The sequence below is a fragment of the Juglans regia genome, chromosome 2 (assembly GCF_001411555.2).
Source record: "Juglans regia cultivar Chandler chromosome 2, Walnut 2.0, whole genome shotgun sequence".
Taxonomy (NCBI): domain Eukaryota; kingdom Viridiplantae; phylum Streptophyta; class Magnoliopsida; order Fagales; family Juglandaceae; genus Juglans; species Juglans regia.
The window spans coordinates 8,045,112-8,052,339 of NC_049902.1; the positions used below are offsets into that span (position 1 = coordinate 8,045,112).

Below are 7,228 nucleotides of genomic sequence, written 5' to 3' on the forward strand. Positions count from 1 at the left end.
CATAACGGGTTGACCCGTTATCAACCCGTTAAGCTATCGTGTCTTAACGGGTCAACCCGTTTTGACCCAAACCCGTTAAGGGTAAACCCTAACCCGCTTTTATCGTGTCGTGTTCGCATTGGGTTAATGAGTCGTGTCACATATTGACACCTCTAGCTACAGCCACGTGGCTCAATTACAAAAAAATCGAGGGCAACTGAAATTAAAAATAAAAAATTAAATTAAATGTAAATCTCCCTCCCTCCCTCCTTCCACAACTTTACTCTCTCCCAAATTAGAAACCCTCATCTCTTATCTCCTCCCTCCCTCCATCCCTCCCGTCCACGACTCTACCCTCCCCCAAATTAGAAACACGTCGACTCTCCAAGGCCTGGAGCGTCACCATTGAGCCACATTCGCTCCATCTCAAAGCATGAAACCCAAGCCCCTCCAGTGTCCTCTCCCAAATTCGAAATCTTAAGAGCTATATCGCCTCCCCTCTGTTGGACTCCCTAAAGTCTGAGGCAAACCTCCTCATCGCTGGTTGTTACCGTGGTGCAGATCTCCATTTATGTCGTGGTCTGGGTTCCTTCACGTAAAAATCAAGGTTGTTACTCTATATCTATCTATCATCTAATTTCTTTTTTGTTTTAATTTTTCTTGCATGAATTGTCCCTCGAGTTACTCTATGGATTTATGTTTGCTAAGATATGTTTCCTGCTCAATGCGATAGCTAAATCGAACCTAAAAAATAAAGCTGAAATGCAAAGTAGTTTATGAAATTGTCTGCTGAAATTGCCTTAGGATTATAGTAGTTTATAAAATTATAGAACGTATATAAAGAGGAAAAAATATAGTTTAGTTTTCTAAAATTGGATTAAAATTTAGGAAAGTATTCAACTTGTGCCATTGGCAATTTGGCATTTAGGAAATTATAGAATGTATTTCAAGTGGAGAAAAACAGCTTAAGGAAAGTGTGAATCATAGTATTCTGTTTAATATATTTTAAATAACAATCTACAAAAATAATTGAGATTGGTTCTTATAGTCATAGCACAATATAGTAAGAGTGGAGGAAGGGCCATAACATGATTCTTTTTAGCACTTTATTTTTACGGGCCTATGTTATTAATGTCAATAAAAATTTATGGGCCTTTGTCAGCAACCAGACCATATTGATCGCGGTGACAAACTTTAGCTCAAAAGTCATGCATGAAATGACTGAAAATAGCAAATAAATTTAGAATAATAGTGGAAGGGACAGAAACTTAGAAGTATATATGTGATTGATTATTTAATGAATACTCTATTAATCTTGCAAACCCACGTTAATTTTGTACCTTACATATGTATATAGTTTTTTTTTTTTTTTGGGGTTGAACGCATTATGTGTCAAGTCTTCACATAAACTTGTAATTTATAATCTTTTACTTGCCTCTAAGGTTGTCAAGAAAACCTTACTCAAGTCAAGTCGATAGAATGCACAAAGCTAGCTAATTGTATAGGGTCTAATTTTCGATAGACATAATATGTACGTAGTGTTGGTGTGAGTCATTAGAATAGCAAGATTATAGGAACCAATTAATTGTAAATTCCACACTGTAAGGGTCAACTGTAAGTCCAGCTTTGGATAATGTACAGGCTGAGAATAACTTCCTAAAATTCCTCCTTGTATCTATATATTATTGTACTCTGTTCTAAGGAATATAGAAAAGAATCTTTGTTTGACATGGTATCAGAGCATGGTCTTCAATTTCCTGCCCCACTTCATTCTTGACCAAAAAGTGCTTGGAATCCATGGCAGACTACACTGAATTGACGCAACAACATAACATCTCGACCGAGTCCATTCTTGACAACCTGACGACCAAGATGAAGGAAGTCTTGACCAGAGCCTAGACCTCATCACAATCATCGATTGTTGATTCCCCTACGGTTCCAATTGGCATTAAGTTGGATGCTTCCAACTATGCTTTATGGTCCCTGGTTGTTGAGATGTATATATTTGGCAAAGGCAAACTGGGATATATCAATGGAGACTCTCCCCAGCCTCCAGAAAAGACCCATTGTTTCAAAAATGGCAAACCAAGAATGTCATTGTGAAGGGGTGGTTGATCAACTCGATGGACTCTTCCTTGATCGTGAACTTCATTCGCTTCCCGACAGCCAAACAGGTTTGGGATTCTGCTGCTATAACTTACTTTGATGGAACTGACACCTCGCAAGTATATGACCTCTGTGTCGTGTGACTCACATGAGACAAGCAGGTGGATCTATTGAAAAATACTATAATGATCTACAAGATTTGTGGTGTGAGATTGATTTTCGTCGCCCCAACCCAATGGGATGTGCATCAGATATACAAAAATATAACTCAATCCTACATGAGGATTGAGTTTACATCTTCTTGGATGGGTTGGACGACTGACTAGATAACACTCAGAGTGATGTGTTATAGCTGAAACCTTTCCCTATGGTTGAACAGGCCTATGCTCATGTTCGACGGGAGGATGTTCGACAAACTATGATGGCATCTGGGGCAGAAGCTACTTCTGGTGGTGCTGTTATGGCCACTAAAGGAATTAAATTAGGCCAGTTCCAAACATTGGTGAAATTAGGGTCACTTTCCCTGAGTGGTGGGAAGTCCAACTCATCCGCCAAGCCTAAGGGTCAATCTGATGCAGGAAAATGTACTCACTGTGACAATGCAAAACATACCCGTGATACTTGCTTCAAGCTCCATGGGTATCCAGGCTGGTGGCATGAATTATAGGCACGAAAGAAACGAGATCCTGCTGTATTGAGGAAGGCACGGGTAAAGCTATTGTGGTCACTGTCGAGCCTCAATTATCTCTCATTCCCCTGGCAGAACCCTCCACTCCTCTCACTAATCGAGGTAACTGTGGTCAAGCATTTTGTAGCTCTAATTCTCGTGATGATAGCGCCTGGATTAACGACTCCGGGGCTACAAACCACATGACTTTTGATCCCAATGACTTCTCCCATACTACTCCACCACGGCGAACTTGCATTGCTAATGCCAATGGGGTTACATACCCGGTTACAGGGGCTAGAACTGTGCCTCTATCACCCTCTCTCTCATTATCTCGCACTCTACTTATTCCATCTTTATCAAATAAATTGATGTCTATTAGTCAGGTTACTGAAGAGCTCAATTGTGTGGTATTAATATATCCTACCTTTTGTCTTTTTCAGGATATTCTCAGCAAGGAGATCATTGGGCGTGGTACTAAGAGGGGGGATTATATTACATGGATGACTTCAGCCCGGGAACAATGAATCACATGCACCATCAGGTCAGTAACAAGGAGAGACAGATTTGCTCCGGCATCATCGCTTGGGGCATCCATCGTTTGGTTATTTATAGCATCTTTTCCTGGATTTGTTTTCCAATTTACAAAACAAAGATTTTAAATGTAATACTTGCATTGTAGCTAAGAGCCATAGAGTTTCTTATCCAATGAGTTTGAATAAAAGTGATATTCCCTTTGCCTTAATACATTCTGATGTGTAGGGACCCTCCCCGGTAACTACCTCCTCTAGTCATCGTTGGTTTGTGATTTTTGTTGATGATTGCACTCGAATGACATGGCTTTGCTAGCTGAAACACAAAGATGAAGTGTTTAGTATTTTTCAGTCGTTTCATGTCATGATTCAGACACAATTCTTAGCCAAGATTCAAATCCTTCGTTCAGACAATGGTGGGGAATTTTTCAATCACCGATTTCAAGCTTATTTCCAACTTCATGGCCTCCTTCATGAAACATCGCGTTCCCAGACTCCACAACAAAATGGCGTCTCTGAGAGGAAGAATCGGCATATCTTAGAAACTGTTCGTGCTTTATTACTTGCCCCGCGTGTGCCTAATTGCCATTGGGGTGACGCTGTAGCCACGGCTGTGTATTTGCTGAATCGTATGCCTTCGAAAGTCTTAAACTTTAAGACTTCCCTATAGGTTCTATCTACCCATGTTCCCCTACCTACAGTTTTGATGCTACCTCCTTGAATTTTTGGGTGTGTGGCCTTCGTTCATCTTCATAAGAATCAACGCACTAAACTGGATCCATGCACGGTTCGTTGCTTGTTTTTAGGATATGCATTACATAAAAAAAGGCTATCGATGCTACGATCCTATTGCCAATCGTACCTACATCACTATGGATGTTACCTTTCTCGAGTTTGATACTTTTTCCAATCACTAGTATCCAATTAAGCTCTTTAGGAGGAGAGAAAAGATGAAGAGCAGAATTGGTTGGGTGTGCACTGGTGGACAGGATGTGAGATGTCATCAGGAGTTGATATGACTCCAAAAGCTGAGACTGGAAATGCAGAAATTGAACCGAATGTAGTAGAACTGGAAGATGCAGAAACTGAAAATGCAGAACCCGAAAATGAAGAGCCTGGAAATGCAGAACTTGGAAATAAAGCCCCCACTCCTTAGTACCCGAAGACCCTCCTCCTGAGAATATCTCTGAGGTAAGTTCTCCTATCACACCTTCACATACTAATGCCTTAGATACTTCTGCGGATTATGCTTTACCTTTCAGACGGAATTGTGGGAAGTCACCGAATAGGTATTCTCCACACGAGGAAGAAAGAAGGTCCAAGTTTCCAATTGCCAATTATGTGTCCACTCAAAGCTTATCTGAACCTCTCAAGACTTTTACACAGAAGTTGTCCTCATGCCACGTTCCCCATAGCATTGAAGAGGCTTTATCAGATACAAAGTGGGCACAAGTTATACAAGAAGAACTGGAAGTTCTACAGAAAAACAACCCTTCGAAGTTGGTCTCACTACTGGAAGGGAAGAAGATAATGGGGTGCAAATGGGTGTTCTCTATTAAATACAAGGCTAACGGATCCATCGACCGATATAAGGCAAGACTTGTGGCAAAGAGATTTACACGGACATATGGCATTGATTATTAGGAAACTTTCTCACCAGTAGCCAAACTAAATATTGTTAGAGTTTGGTTGTCTCTTGCAGCGAACTTAGATTGCCCGCTACACCAGCTCAACGTGAAGAACGCTTTTCTTCATGGCGATTTTGAATAGGAAGTTTACATGGACATTCCACCGGAGTACACGACATCTTCCAAGACGAATGTTGTATGTAAATTGCAACGGGCATTGTATGGATTGAAACAATCACCTCGGGCGTGGTTTGGTCGATTTAGTTTGGCTATGAGAAAGTATGGTTTTCAACAAAGCAATTCAGATCATACTCTTTTCCTAAAACACAAATCTGGAAAAGTGACAGCCCTAATAGTCTATGTAGATAACATGATTATTACGGAGATGATGCATAAGAGATTTCTAGGCTACAAGAGCAATTGTGAACTAAATTTGAAATGAAGAACTTGGGAGGACTCAAGTATTTTCTGGGAATAGAGGTGGCCAAATCACGAAAATGCATATTTCTCTCTCAAAGAAAATATGTGCTAGACTTACTGTCAGAAGTGGGACTACTAGAATGCAAGCCAACGGACACTCCAATTACCCAGAATCATAACCTTGGAGAATATCTAGATCAGGTGCCAACTGATAAAGGGAGGTACCAAAGACTAGTGGGTAAGCTCATCTATCTATCCCATACTCGCCCTAATATTGCTTACCCCATAAGTGTAGTGAGTCAATTTATGCATTGTCCTAGTGAAGATCATATGGGTGCAGTAATTCGAATCCTCCGCTATCTAAAGTCCTTGTGGGAAGGGGCTTATGTTCTCCAAGAACAACCATCTGAACATTGAAGGGTACACAAATGTGGACTGGGTAGGGAATATCTCGGATAGAAAATATACTTCAGGCTATTTTACATTCGTAGGAGGCAATCTAGTTACATGGAGAAGCAAGAAGCAAAAGGTAGTAGCTTTGTCCAGTGCTGAAGCTGAATTCCGAGAAATGGCTAAAGGATTCTGTGAACTTCTTTGGCTTAGAAGATTGCTAATAGAGGTTGGTTTTGCTCCTAGTTCAACAATGAATCTGTTCTGTGATAATAAGACTCCCATCGACATATCCCATAATCCTATCCAAAATGATCGTACCAAGCTTGTGAAGGTGAATCGGCATTTCATCAAACATAACCTTAAGGAAAAGATTATTTAGTTCTCATTCGTTGAGTCAAAAGATCAATTAGCGGACATACTCACAAAAGTAGTGTCCAGCAAAAACTTATATGACTCATTCGACAAATTAAGCATTGAAGATATCTACGCACCAACTTGAGGGGTAGTGTTGGCGTGGCCGCGTGAGTCATTAGAATAGCAAGATTATAAGAACCAATTAATTGTAAATTCCTTACTGTAAAAATCCACTGTAAGTCTAGCCGTAGATAATGTACAGGCTGGCTGAGAATAGCTTCCTAAAATTCCTCCTTGTACCTATATATTATTGTACTTTGTTAAGAATCTTTGTTTGACACGTAGACCCTATAAATAATATAAATAAAATGCTTAATAAATATTCATATAGGTTTTAGAATTCAGACAAAAGCTTTAAGTTGCAGGTTTAGGTGCCCATATATTGTCCAAACTTGAAGCCAAACTCTAATTTAGGATAGTTTACAATACGAACTGTGCAGTCAAACTGAAATAATCAATAAAGTATATATGGGGAATTGAATATGTTAGCTGCTATATAATCTTGGAAATGAGTGATGTATAAGGAGACTAGGAGTTACACTGAACGTATAACAAGGATAATTTAAGAGATAAGAAAAATACTTTAGTCACAAATAATTTCATAAAAATAAATTTATAAACTGACGTGACTTGATGTATTATGTCAAATCGTAAGGTTATCTTTATTATAAAAGAGATCTAACAGATTCTATGAAATCATATGAATTTGTAGGTTTATTTTGTATAATTTATTTGTGTTTGTAACAGTTCTCAATAGATAATACTTTGCAAATCAGCTACAAACAAACATCTATGAGAGCTCCTGCAAATATGTTTTTCGATTTTGCAGGTTGGACATTCTTACGAATTTTTTTTGTTGATATTGAAATAACTTGACATCGGCTAGAAATAAAGGTTGAGAGGTATAGGAGAAAATTTAAAAGTGTCAGTTTAGTTATAGTAATTTTAATGTTGTGGTTACTTTATTTACGATTTTATTTTGGAAAATTCTATTAAAACAATGTGACAAGATGTAATTTTATTTATGATTTTGTATGAAGTTGTTTTTATTTTGGCTTAATTTTCAGCTTTTTTAAATTTTACTCGAA

At 38.8% G+C, this 7,228-nt stretch overlaps 1 long non-coding RNA gene across 2 annotated transcripts; it reads left to right on the forward strand.

The window, feature by feature from the left end:
• Window positions 1-258: 258 nt before the first annotated feature.
• LOC108982935 lies at window positions 259-3,501 on the forward strand. Of its 2 annotated transcripts, XR_001994784.2 has the most exons (3): window positions 259-586; window positions 1,784-2,875; window positions 3,196-3,501. It is a non-coding gene; the product is annotated as an uncharacterized LOC108982935 (long non-coding RNA). The 2 variants fall into 2 exon arrangements; XR_001994785.2 differs by lacking the exon at window positions 1,784-2,875.
• Window positions 3,502-7,228: the final 3,727 nt, after the last annotated feature.